Raw genomic sequence first — 14,631 nt, 5'->3', positions numbered from 1 at the left:
CAGGACTCCCAGGTCCCTTTCAGCTGAGCTGCTCTCCAGCAGGTCAGCCCCCAGCCTGTACTGGGGCATGGGGTTATTCCTCCCCAGGTGCAGCACCCTACACTTGCCCTTGTTGAATTTCATAAGGTTCCTCTTTGCCCAAATCTCCAGCCTGTCCAGGTCTTGCTGTATTGTGGTACAGCCTTCTGGTGTGTCAGCCACCTCCCTCAGTTTTGCATCAATCAGCAAAGTTGCTGAGGGTACACTCTATCCCCTCATCCAGGTCACTGATTAATATATTCAGGTGGTAGAAGGAAACTGAGCATGGGCAGAGACTAGTTGCCTCTTAGCAAAATATGTGTCAAAAAGAATATAGGACTCCGACTTTTTTTCTGAAATTCTGATTTGATAAACCCATATTTCTCCGTGAAAGGGCATCTATGTAGACAAAACAATAACAACCTTGCTACAAGGTAAGGAGCAAAGCCTTATTCCTTTCACAAACAGAACTTCTCCTGCCACCGCCTAATACATGGTTGAGTCTTCAAGTAGAGATGTCTCCATGACTGTACTCCTCAGTGAAGCATCCCCCATTCACAGCACCCTGGGAGGTATAGGGTGCAGATGATCACACACTCTGGAAGCGCTGGAATACACGTACCCTGATCTCTGAGCTCTTAACTCATACATACTCATGAAAAGTCAAGCACAGTTAGCTCCAGTTAAATAATAAATTCTTCATTCAATAACTGTTTGGGGTTTTTTTGTTTGTTGGGTTTTTTTTTTGTATCACCCAGAGTTTATCTAAAATATTTGATATTTTTCAAAGCTGCAACTCAATACCCAAAGATATCTTCTGAATGAGGCATTTTTAAACTTTCTTTTACTGATCGGGAAGCTTTTGAAAGGAGACAGAGTGACAGACAAGGATATACTGAGTCTATGAAGCAGCAAGAATCTTTGTCTTCTGTCTTTTGCTCACATCACTGCATCCTGGCCTTTTAGAGTATCCTTTGCTACAGTGTAAGAATTCAACTTCTTTTCACGTAACCATTTTAAGCCTTTGCAAAACACATGTTTTTGAAGAAATACAGGATTTCATAAAGTGGATTGTCATATTGTATCAAGCATTTCATCATTCTTATTAAAAATCCTTGCTTAGGGGCTCCGCACTGATGGTATGATTTGTTCTACTCTTTGATATACAGTATTTGAGTTTTATTTCGGTCAGTAGCACTTGAAAAAATAGTTACCTGTTTATTTTATGGCATGCTGAATATCACCAGACTCAATAAACATGGGACCTTTCAAAGTACCATTACGGAGCAAGCTTGTCAAGGTTTTCGGAAGTCAACTATGTACATATTTTAACTTACTTACTAGTTTTAATCAAACTTCCTGTTCATATTGTTTGTTTTTTTTTCTTTGACAGGCTTCCTTTTTGTATTCATTTGGGGTTGTACAGTTAAATTCTTCATTTTCAGTGGGAAAAAAATTATGCATTTTTATTTGCATGAGCTGCTACAGCTGTACAGTATTCATGTGTTCATCCCAAGTGTCTGAGAGGGTATCAAACTCAGCAGATACTGCTCAGCGTTACAGAAGAGAAGCAGTATTGAAAAGCATAACAAAGTCCTCTCTGGGATACATCAACAATGTCTGAGTTGGGTAGCTTGAAATGCTAACAACATGCCATCTGTGTTTTAGTGAGGGTTAGCTACTGCTTAAATGATTGTGATTAACAGCCAGAGCTTTATACACTAACAAGCCAAGTTTGATTGTAATTCTTTGGAGAGTAATCATCCCTCTACCCTGCAATTATACACAATGTGTGTTGAATTAGAAGCAAAGAAAAAAAAACATGAAATAACTTTCAAACTTGGAAAAGCAGGCTATTGAACACAAGCCAAAGGTGAGATGATTGGTGAGAACTGTGATTTGTTGTAATATTGCTGATATACCATAAAAAGGAAGTGACAATTTGAAGAGTTACTGGGAAAAAATTAGGAAACATGCCAGGAACATAACTTACATTAAATAGGCATACAAGCAGCTTATCATTTCAGAAAAGAAAAAAACAAACCAAACATAAACATTTGATTTTACAACAGAATTGTGCATATAGAAAAAAAATTTGACTTTACCTCATTCCTTCTTTCTTTTGCTGATAGCTAACTGTTGAATGACTAGTTTCACTTGTGCCCACTCACAACAGATGTGCTGTTGCCTTCACTTTCAACTTGATTTAAAGCTGTAATAAGCAAGGCTTAAAAAGTATATACAATTCCACCGACAACTTTAAGCACAGGTCAATTTTGTTGAGAAAGGAGGAAGAAGAATACTAATGGCCAAAAAGCAGGTTTCTCAGCAGAAAATTAGCCTTGCTTACAATGAAGACATAAGGGGATGTTTTTTAAAAGGTGTGAATCAGCAAAAAAATTAACCATAGAATCACAGAATGGTAGGGGTTGGAAGGGACCTCTGGAGATCATCTAGTCCAACCCCCCTGCCAGAGCAGAGTCACCTAGAGCAGGTTGCACAAGAACGCGTCCAGGCGGGTTTTGAATGTCTCCAGAGATGGAGACTCCACCACCTCTCTGGACAGCCTCTTCCAGTGCTCTGCCACCCTCAAAGTAAAGAAGTTCCTCCTCATGTTTAGGTGGAACTTCCTATGCCCAAGTTTGTGCCCGTTACCTCTTGTCCTGTTGCTGGGCACCACTGAAAAGAGCCTGGCCCCATCCTCCTGGCACCCACCCTTTGAGTATTTATAAGCATTGATAAGATCCTCTCCTCAGTCGTCTTTTTTCCAGACTGAAGAGACCCAAATCCCTCAGCCTTTCTTCATAAGAGAGGTGTTCCAATCCCCTAATCATCTTGGTAGCCCTTTGCTGCACCCTCTCCAGCAGTTCGCTGTCCCTCTTGAACCGGGGAGCCCAGAACTGGACACAGTACTCCAGATGCGGCCTCACCAGGGCAGAGTAGAGGGGGAGGATGACCTCCCTCGACCTGCTGGCCACACTCTTCTTGATGCACCCCAGGATGCCTGTGGCCGCCTTGGCCACAAGGGCACATTGCTGGCTCATGGTCATCCCATTGTCCACCAGGACTCCCAGGCCTCTTTCAGCTGAGCTGCTATTCAGCAGGTCAGCCCCCAACCTGTACTGGTGCATGGGGTTATTCCTCCCCAGGTGCAGCACCCTACACTTGCCCTTATTGAATTTCAAGGTTCCTGTCTGCCCAACTCTCCAGCCTGTCCAGGTCTCTCTGTATGGTGGCACAGCCTTCTAGTGTGTCAGCCACCCCCTCCCAGCTTTGTGTCATCAGCAAAGTTGCTGAGGGTGCACTCTATCCCCTCATCCAGGTCATTGATGAATATATTGAAGAGGACTGGACCCAGTACTGACCCCTGGGGAACACCACTCACCACTGGCCTCCAACTAGACTCTGTGCCCTTAATCACGACCCTCTGAGCTCTGTCTTTCAACCAGTTATCTATCCACCTTACTGTCCATTCATCTAACCCACTCTTCCTAAGCTTCCCTATGAGGATGCTGTGGGAGACCGTGTTGTACGCCTTGCTTAAGTCAAGGTAGACTACATCTACCGCCCTCCCCTCTTCTATCCATCCAGTCATGCCATCATAGAAGGCTATCGGATTAGTCAGACATGATTTCCCCTTGGTGAATCCATGTTGAGTACTTCTGATAGCTTTCTTTTCCTCCACATGCCTTGAGATGACGCCCAGAATGAACTGTTCCATCATCTTTCCAGGGATGGAGGTAAGGCTGACCGGCCTGTTATTACATTAATTATCACATTAAAACACTTTATTAATCTGTTTAAAGACTGTTTAAGAAACGGACATCAGTATCTCATAATTGTTAATAATTCCTATTCCATTGTGACAAGCAGTCTGTAACTGGGGTCACACCACACACAAACTAGAAACCATATATGTGACTCCTGGAGGTGATATGGAATCATTAAAGGACTAGTAAAATATGTTTATCAATTTCCTTCTGAGCTTTCAAAGCAAACACTGCAGTCAAACTTGCATTTGAAGGATTTAAGGAAAAGAGTGGAATATTTAGCCTAGGAAAGTGAAATTGTTCCTCCTGAAGTGTACTTTTCTTCTGGGTCCCAAAGTAGATTTGTCCGTGATTCTATCTCCAGTCTTCAGTCTTACAGCTCTCTTTTCAACCCTTTCCCATTCTATATCTTGCACCAAATATGTTTTTCCCTCCAACTCTTTCATTCTGCAAGACCCCGATCAAGGCAACGTTGAATTTTTCTGCCTCAGTGCCGCTGTCCTTGAGAAAGAAAAGCAGATGAAGATGCAGCAAGGCAGAGGAGTATGGTGCAAGACATGGAGTCTGGTTTGCTACACCCACTGCTAGCAGAGTAGGTGGGACAGGGAGGAATCTCCCTCCCAGATTTGCAACCTCCTCTGCGTTTCCTGCCTCTGAGAGAGAAATTGTCACCAGGCTGCCTTGGCATGGCTCTGACACAGGAAAGACAGACAGCTCGACCAAAGCTGCTGCTTTTTGCAGAATGTTACTCAAAGCAGCTCCCCGCTCCACACAGGCCTGAGGCATCCCCCACCTCCAATCCCTCCAGCAGCACCCGGCTCCCTTCTCTCCCGCAGCCATTTTACGCTCGCACCATCGTGACTTGCTCTGCTATCCAGTGCCCCTGCAGCCTCGCTGCTTTGTGTCGTATAGGAGGGCTAAAGAAGTGGCCACTTATAGGCCACATCTGCTCTCTAGCCCCCTTCTTCAGCAACATAAGCAGCTTTTGCCTAGGTCCCTAATCATCCATAATCTTCTCCTTCCTGGCTGTCTAGCTTCTATTCTGCCAGTTTGATGCTTTTCTTGAACACCCACTCCATCACTCCCTGCTTCTCTAACAGCCTGTGGCGAAAGAAATACTTTTCCATTTTTTTCATTTCTATTTTTTTTCCCCTTTAATCTTTCTTGCTAACTCATACTTCTTACCCCAAAATACACATTCTTATTTAGAATATCTATTAACTTCAGGAAAGTGAGTTAAATCTCTGAAGAGTTTTTTTCTTTCTTTTTTTTTTTTTTTTTTTAAGTTGCAAAAATACTGACCCTAAAACAGTAAAGTTTCCCAGCACCACCATATACACACACATATCAAAAGGAAAAGCTTTCCAGAGCCATCTGAAATAAGCATATCAGATCACCACCTATTTCCCTTATCTTGGAATAACTACCTGTTTAATTCTGCTGATACATAACTCCAGTGAAAAGACAGAGATTTTGCAGTACTGTTGTCTTAGAGGCACGTAGCATTAACTTGAATTTACATGTGGCAACCATTACCAAAGTCGACTTTGAAAGGCAAAGCAAAAAAAAATCAACTAACTTTACATATCTGTCAACTACCTCATTTTTAAAATCCAAAGCTTTGTCTAATTGATAAGTCTCATTCCTTTATAAAATGAAAATGTTGGAACTAGAAGGTTATCTTTATCTGTTTTCATCTATTGTTATGACTAAGATATTTTTCTTACTATATGAAAAATCATTGCTTTTTCACTGCCTTTTTCACAATCTCTCTGGTAGCTGGCATGGTGGTATCTCAGCAGGTCTGATCCCTGTACTGGTCCTGAGGTTTATGAGATACATTGTTCATCTTCAGCACACTTTACTGCACATTATTCTTTCTATTTAGGATTATTCTCTGCAAGAATCATATGGACTACTCCAGGGTCAGGATCACACTTCGAAATGTAACAGTACAAACACGTTGAGGAAACAGGGAGTTTAACTACTATTTCAAAAAGAGGGATGAAAGCTCATGTTTTGACGAATGTTTTCTCTAGTCATGCTCATATTTAGTAGCATGGCCACAGCAGTTCTGATTCTGAACCAGGGACCAGGCTCCCATCAAGCTCTGCACGCTTGGCAAGAGAGCTAGGGAGCCCCCGTGAGCCATGAGACACTGCTCAGTGCTGTAGACAGCCCTGTCAGCTACCTTCTGCCAGAGCAGTATTACCCTTGTCGCTAGATTGGATATAGAGATGCCTTCCAAAGTGTCCACGTGTTGACACACACACTCAAAAAATGCCCGTATAAGGATCAAAACCAATATGAGATAGATAACTCAGATTGTCCCAGAGGACAGGCAAACTCAGAAGGAAAATGCCTTTCTTTGAGCATAACAGTGGTCCCATGGGGTGAACCAGAAAACCGCCAGTTTATTTACTCAAATTGCTTAGACAAATCAGAGAAAAAATGCCAAGAAGAGTGAACCATGAACATGTAGCAGAGAAGGAAAAGCATTTTGCCTTTTTAACACCTTGCTCTCCCTCAAGTGCAGCTACATAGGGGAGCTTCACCTGGGTCACCAGACCAAGTGGGTAGATGCAAGCATGCAGTCATATTTCCATAAAAAAGCGAGAGTTCTGGTATTATGAAGTCTTTAGAGCCGCCATGCTAAAATATTAGTCTTTTCCAAAGGTGTTCTCCAAAGTAAAGAGGGTTTCCTAAATTACCACAACTAAAATATTATAACCAACAAAGTTTGGTTATATATATATATACACAATAAATAGATATGTTAAATATATACATTTAGTTAAATTTACATATATGCATATACTAAAATACTATAACCAACAAAGTTTTTGCAATCTATGTTTGCTAGATAATTTGACGGTTAGTTTCTCTTTTATATAAAAACTGGTCTGTCCCAAGCTTCAAATTCTATTTTTATAAAGAATGGTATCACCTTTTCAGGTATAGCTATAAGGTTTACAGGCTTCAACTGATTTCATTATTGTCAAATTTGATAATAAAAGACCACCCAGCAGATAAGAACACAATTGTTCTTAAGCCTACGTAGTCTGAATTGTAGGATGGATCTATGTCTTTGATACATGTAATTCATACATGTGGACTATTTGGACTTGTGTTTTTAAGATATTCGGGTTGGTTTGGGCCAGAAGCAGAAAAGAGAGAGATATTTGTAAGTTCAAAGTAGAAATGTATGATCTGTATAAATAAACTGTGAAATTAATTTGAAAATAAAAAAATTATAGCAATTTGTATTAAAAGCTTTACTTTCAAACAGAGTTTTTCATAACCTATTTAGAGCAAAGATAATCCATGTTCATTTTCCAATTAAGGGTACAGAGTTGAGTGCACCGGACATAATTTTTCTTTAATTCATTCAGAACAATGTCTACACATGCAATCAGCAGAATAAATTCTTTTTACAGTGTAGGAAAGGGAGAACAATGGTTATATATCTGTATCTCTGGGGTTCCCATAACTAATGGTAGGAGCTATTTGAAAGACTGTTATTGATTCTCTATGTCGATACCTTTTGACAAGTTAGATGCCTTAGAGAAGGGTTAATTAGAACAAAAGAAAGAAAGTGCTGTAAAAAAGAGTAAAAAAGACACATTTTATTTTTAAGATTACTCATTAACGTCACATCTGAGTCTCTAGGGAAAGGAAAACAGTGAGAAAATGGCCACTGTGAGTTTCATTTAGTATTTGACATATTTTACTTTCAATTTTGGTAAAGATGATACCCCCTAACCAGAAGAATTGGGATATAAAGAAAATTACTCCACACAGGAAGACTCAGCTGTTTATAAACTTTAATGGAAGAAGATGCAACCCAAGCCCCTGGGTGACATTTTGTGCAATGGACCTGTACGAGCAGGAGAATGACATGTTGTACAACTAAAATGATGGACAAAGTACGAGAGCAGCAGGGCTATTGCTGCAACTGGTATGTAGTACTAACGAGGAGGCAACCTTTAAACTCTCCAGAACAAGTTTACTTAAATACGAAGGTGGAGGAAAATATTCTATTTGACTACTAACATGAATACATGCATTTGCTACTAATTTATTTTATATTGTAAAATTAACTTAAAAGAAAACTTTGTTTTAAGCTGGAAGTAACCATAATTTTCAGAGAGACTAATCCAGACTTTTAACCATTTTCTCCAGAATTTTGTCTTGGTATGATACAGATAAAATAGCAAAGCCAACACAAAATAGTCAAAATATCAGAAGTCAAACCACAGAAATGACAAATCATCTTAAAAGCTCCAGGAGTATTTTAGAAGATATTTATTTTATATACTTTCTGTATTGGGTCACAAGGTCACATGTTCAAGTTTGGTTTTTCTGCACATAGAATGAAAGTGGTTGGGCTTTTATTTTCCTGTTGGCTTGTTTGAAATTGACTGTTAATTTCTAGTGCAGTAAACCACGTGTGCATGTGTGCACATGCGTTTTTTTATATATATAGATATAGATGCATACAACAATAAATCAGAAGGTATATCAGAAAATTAGAAACGCTTGCAATGTCAGAAGTATTAACTGAAAATGTCTTTGAGTCTGACAAAGTCTGAAATACTTTTGATTTAGTGTCCAAAGGATTATATCCAAAAGCAATAAGCAGTACAAATTCTGCCTGAAATTCTGCATTAAATTAAAACAAAACCACAGAGTTAGAAGATCTATAACTTATGGGGAGAGGTGATGTAGGTGAACCCCTCTTAAATACCATCTATAACTCTACTCGAATTAATCAATTAACATTGCATTCCATGTATCTATTTTTATACAGTGTTCATCTTAAAGCCATCAGTTAAATTCCAGACTGGCTTGTTTAAGTTTACATTGAAAACGTCCCATCATTATTAGCTTAGAAACTGGCAGTTAATGTGCAGTAATCAATGTCCAAAGTAGAGCCTTGCTACAAATAATGTTATGCCTACATTTTTCACAGCCCTTTATATCAATATTTTGAGATGAATACAAGTGTGTGGATTTTTCTAATAAGAAACCTGTCTTCATGTCTTTGCTTTGGGAATATATTTGCAGAAATTAAACTCTGCTCTTTTGGGAGCTTCAGAAATAAAAGATGCATAAGATTAAATGCACCTACACAGGCAAAATTCTGCTTTCTTGTGGAGAGACGTTTGATAAGCGAATGCATTTTTTTTTGTATGCCACCTTTGAAGGGGATAGCATTGTCTTTTAACGTGTGAATTAAGGAACAAAGCATGTAAAAACTTTCCCAGGATCAGATTCCACCATCTTATTCTTCATTGCTAATTGGAAACTTGTGGAAAGAAGTAGAGCCACTCAAACTCCTTGCCTGAAGATTGTCGAGAGATATTACCGTTTAAAATCCAATCACGGTCTCAGAGCAATCCTCAGTCCTGTATCAGAACCTTATGCCAATGGAAACTGGAGGGCAGAGATATTGACCATCAATCAGATCAGATGAAAAAAATGTCCATTCACAGGAGTCTTCAGACATTAAATTAAATTTGCTGATGATTAAATGGAAAGTACATAACAACCATCTTCTAACATGTTTCAGAATAGAAATCCACTAGACTTGAAGCTGGCAACAGAGAAGGCCCAGCTTTGCCCTGCTTGTCTTAGTACAATGAGCTCAGGTGAAGGGCATCACCGGTATCCATAGTTCAGCAGGTTGGTCTCTTCTGAACCATTTACTGCATAAAATACAGTTTAAGTGTTCCCACTCTGGGTCATTAAACCCCCTCCAAATGAAAGAATGGGCACTACAATTATTGCATAAAGAGAAACTTAAAAGTGGGGTGGTACAGACTTTGGCTTTCTGGAATCACTGTATTTAAGGTGAGCATCAAGGGCATAGGATCACATCAAGTACAGATATATCCACAGCACGTGATATAAAACCTGTATCATGAATGCTCTCAGTCACTTGACAGAAGAACTATGCAGAAGGACTGCAGCTGGGAACACATCCTTCACTTGGGCTTCAGAGGAAAAGTATTTTAAATTTAGCGTAAACTCCCTAACTTTTGTCCAGGTTCTCTCCATGTGACTGGCACCCTTTCTACAGACTAGGCGATCATCAGCTTCTGATTGAAGTTCCTTTGTACTACCGCTTGCTTTACCTCTACCATGAAATATAATAAATAGTGACTTTACTGACATTTTTCTTTCTTTATTTATTACATTACTTTAATTTTTTGCCAGGTCTCTCCTTTTGCTCCCGTCCACAATGTGGACGAAGAGAGAACAAACAGTTCTAATTCCCAAAATCAAATGTCAGAACAAAATATGCTCCCAGCTGAATTCACTCTAATTGCTAGTAATTTAAAATAATTCCAGTTTAGTTAAATTCCAAACCATTTCTCCCTTTTTGTGTTTTTAAAATGCTTTTAACAAAATGTCACTGCACAGTAGTTTCTCTCTCTCTCTCTCTCTCGCACACACACACATGAATATCACTGGCTATAAACTGTGTGCAATAAAGATCTAATAAAGATAAATGTAGATTCTCTTTCCACTGCACCTTTCATTTTTCCAAAAGACTGGTCTGCTGACAGACTGACTTACTAAGAGATTTTATTTGAAATCATAAATAATTTCTATCCAGTGGTCTAAATTAAATGAATATTGTAGAGATAGTGCTACAAGTAAAAATCTAGCGAAGAATAATGCAGGTTGAACAAAAGCAAGTTTGAAATATTCATCATATAAAGGAATTATCATTCCATTTTACATTCTTAGAGTAATTGACATTGAAAAACAAATGCCCTTAAGAGCTGTGCTTAGAAAATAAAATCTTCGAATCAATGTTAAAACCACTCAGTGATTACATGATATGCAGAAAGTGTATTCTGTTATGGATGTAACAGCAGCATCAATTAATTTCACATGTTTCTTTTCATTGCCTTTTACACAATCCTGAAACACTCACTAAACCAGACCTGTCTGATTCCCAAGAAGAGCTGAGACAGCACGAAAGGCTGGATGACTCCATTATCCACTGGTGAAACCAAAAATGCACTGATAGCCTGGATCTCAGAAGCCTTCCCTGTCATCAGCTCTTTCCAACTATTTTCAGCACATTAAGGAACAAAGTCCTGCAAATGCAGTCTTTTGAGATCATGAAGAGAACAATTTAGCTGAGCAAAGAGGGCTGCATACATTAATTCCGTTTCGAAGAGATGTAAGCGGGCATCTTAGGTCTCTGAGGTTGAAGCATCCCTGTTCTGTAGGTTTACACAGAACAGTCATTTTTTCTTACACCTCTCTCTCACCCTTATTCCTGACCTGATTCCTCCTCAGGCCCTGATCCTTCAGCTTAATTGGTCTTCCCTACTCCCTGACGAGCCACTGGGGTGAGAAGCTCTCCGTGTGCTGAGTAGGGCCACAAAAGCAGTTCTGGTGCCGCTGCGGCATGACAGTGGGCACTCACAACAGCAAGGGAAGCAACGCAAGGCTCCCAGCTGTAATCCTTTTAGAGCCCTCTCCTTGGGGCTTGTTTATTATCCACAAAACAACAGCAAGTCAACCGTAAAACACATGGCAATGGTCCCCAGAGGCTTGCTGAGCTCCAGTCAGCCAGGACAGAGTCACACTCCCCCCTCTGATCCCAGGCTTGTTTTTCCCTCCTGCTCCTGCAGCCATATGAGCAGCCAGGATCACTTTAACACCTTACTGGCTGTGTTTACCTTTGACTGCAATGTTTGCATCTGAACTCAACAGAAGGAAATTGAAATTCAGTGGAATTTCTGATTGAGAAAGGAATTTCTCAGCACTAAAAGTTCATGGGAAACATTTTAATGGCCATAAACTTAGGGCTTTTGTTGCCATAGCTAAAAGACAACAGAGTATCTATACAAAGGTTTCTCCCAAGGCAATAACTGAAAACATTTTCAACCTAGGTATTCTGTGTGCTGGCAGATTTATTATGGTACTTTACACAATCCTTGGCAATGTTTATCTGATTGGGCCACTGCCAAAAAATAAAACAATTTGGAATTCAGCATAGGTTACTCAGAACCACCCACTTTGGTATATATCAGTATGCAACCTCCTACTATAATCATGACAAAAGAAAAAAAGAACAGAATTTTGGAGCCTGTCTGTATCACACTACTTCCCCCCCACCCTGCCCCCACCCCGCCTTTAATTTGCTTCCTTTTTTAAAAGCAGTCAGCAATTTAGGGCCACCCTTTGGATCTGGCCCAGAGACACGTGACACTGGAAACAGGATTTACAAATGATATATGAGTTTCAGCAAAAAACTGCAGCAGAGAAATCCCATCCCACATTCTAAAAAGGTTCTCTCTTTGGCTTGAAAGGCTCTGCCTATATTAGCTCAGCAACACAGTCTTGAGAAAGCTTTCTTACTTGTGTCTACTCTAGAATAACATAAGCAGACAAATTACAAAACAACCAATTCCTTTGTGCTGCAGGACTCCTATAGAACCCTGTCAGAAGGCACTGAGAGCACACAGTAAAGAGAGTGCTTAGCTTAAATGAAGGGGTAGGTGGTGCTTATTTCTATACCAACCTAGCTATGATCCAGAGTTCACACAAAACTGGCACCATGAAGCAAGCCCACGCTCAGAAGTGTACGCAAGGCAAGTATAACAGTACAGACATAGTCAATCATGCATCCAAATTATAATCGAGCCTCAAGGGCAGTACACTAAACCCTACAATCATGTAAGTTGTAGGCTACAGAAATATCTCACAGACTAATAATTAATTCTTGCATTCATACAAATACAGACAAATCAAAGACTTGTTATTAGTCCAGTTAGAGGGACTTCTAATCTAATTATTACGGTTTATTCCTTATAATGACAGAATTGAAACTGGTATGCACAAAGTTATCCATTTCTCTGGTGTTTTATTCTGACTTCCTCTGTGTTGGTATGGTTCATGTGTTATTGAACCTGCTGCTTGCACCTGTATATCAGGGATTCAAGCAGGCATCATTTACGACCGTGCTTTGATCTTTCCAACAGCAGGGCAGGAATCTCAAGCATGTTCAATAGGGTGCCTCTGAATCTATCACAAGCCTATGTTATCTAAACACAGATGTTCTACTTGTAAGGTATACAAGACTAAACAAAATTAAGTATGATATATGTGGTTTTTTGACACCCTGGCTGCAAGTCACTTGACTGTGTTTACAATCCTCCTTGCCAACCTTCCATTATTTTCCCACAATGTCCAACCAAAATCTACCCATATCATGTTTCCCAAGCTTCTTTTGCCCACAGCATCCTCAGAATGCAGAACTGGTCTAGTTGTTTTAACTTCTCCCTCCCTGTTGCAGAAAATATGCGGCGGATGTAGTTTTGCAACAAGCTATTTGGGTGCTGTCATCTGGCAATGTGGCACCAACACAAGGAAAATTCCAATTGGACTACTTGTGTATACATGTCTTCTCATGCAATATTCATTGCTAGCAGCAGACAGCTAACAGAAAGAGCAGACGGATAGGCTCTTACGATCCTGGAAGTGGAAATCTCTGCCAGGTAGAAAGAATTTAAACTGTCGCTCCAAACAAAGTTGGAAAGGTCAAGCTGATGCTGAGACAGCTTGCCTTACAGGGAACAGCCCCTTCTTTGTGCAACTGGTAATGGAGAAGAGTCACTACATTCCATCTGTAGGGACCCACTTATTAAATGGGTCAGAGAATACATATTTCAAAAGTTAGACTGCTGGCTATAAAGGGTGTAGTTTCATTCTATAATAAACACGAGCTCGATGTTCACAGAAATAACGCTGTCAGAGTTGCCCTTTAGAACATTGATCCTGTGCTGGTAAACATCAGGAAGAGGACAGAAAGCTTACTGCAAGTACAAGCCACAGACATTATGTTATCGAATTGCAGTGGAAACAAAATAATATGAATAAAGCAAGCTTGATAAACTCATAATGCCAAATAGTTTTCTCAGTAATAGAGTACCTGCAAACAATCTGCACTGCTGCCCATAAGGAAAAACTAATTTTGATAATCTAAATATTTGCCTGCTAGTCCCAACTGATTTGTCAGTAACACTGTTAATGTGCTAGGAATGGTAATGCAACGACTTTGAACACACTTTTATGCTTCCTTTGATATTCCAAGTATCTCAGTTGCTGTCCCTGAACAAGAAAATCACATAATTACTTCTGCAAAAAGGCTTGTCATAATCCAACGTTTAGTACGGACCTCTTCTTTCTCTAGAATGTGAACTCTCAAATGCTAAACTCAATAGGAAACAACCAACAAACGTACATATTTTTCAATAAAAATGGTCTTGTGCTGAAAAAATCATAACCTGCCAATGCACCTCTTAGACTGATAAATGTGAATGTGAATGCTGAACAATGCGAGTTTCATGTCAAGTTTTTCATTTGCATAGGTTACCTCAAGGTGTCCTTTCAAATTGTTTGGTCTCTTATACGAAATCAACAAACATGAACCACTCCATATCTCAGCACCAATTTCCCCTTGTTTCACTACTTTCTCCTTCCAAGCTGTTCATCTCCTGCATAGCACTGAACCTTGAGAAACAAAAATATGATGCAGCAAGGGAACTTTCCCATTACATAATAAAGGTGAAGAAAGGGATTCACATGACAGATAAAAGGCCAAACAAGAAAAAAGAGCTTGAGATGAGATAAAATTAATTTGTTTATAACCACTTTTTTTTTTCATAATAAGAAAAACCAAGACACAGAATAGTATAGCTTCATGGGATGCACCAGCCATGGCAAAGCAGGAGTGAGAAGCAAAGACTTAAAAGGAGCAGGTATCCCAAGATAAGAAAGAATATACTCTGTGCACAAAAAAAAAATTATAAAAAAT

General features: G+C 39.6%; 1 protein-coding gene across 6 annotated transcripts in view; it reads right to left on the bottom strand.

Annotated features, from left to right (window-relative positions):
• Positions 1–14,631, bottom strand: part of RALYL (RALY RNA binding protein like) — a 411,166-nt gene that overhangs the window by 241,634 nt on the left and 154,901 nt on the right. The gene's annotated exons all lie outside the window — the stretch shown is intronic.

The sequence above is a fragment of the Chroicocephalus ridibundus genome, chromosome 2 (genome assembly GCF_963924245.1).
Source record: "Chroicocephalus ridibundus chromosome 2, bChrRid1.1, whole genome shotgun sequence".
Classification (NCBI taxonomy): Eukaryota; Metazoa; Chordata; class Aves; order Charadriiformes; family Laridae; genus Chroicocephalus; species Chroicocephalus ridibundus.
The sequence above is the reverse complement of the archived record's forward strand: the minus strand, read 5'-3'. Positions and strand labels throughout refer to the sequence as shown.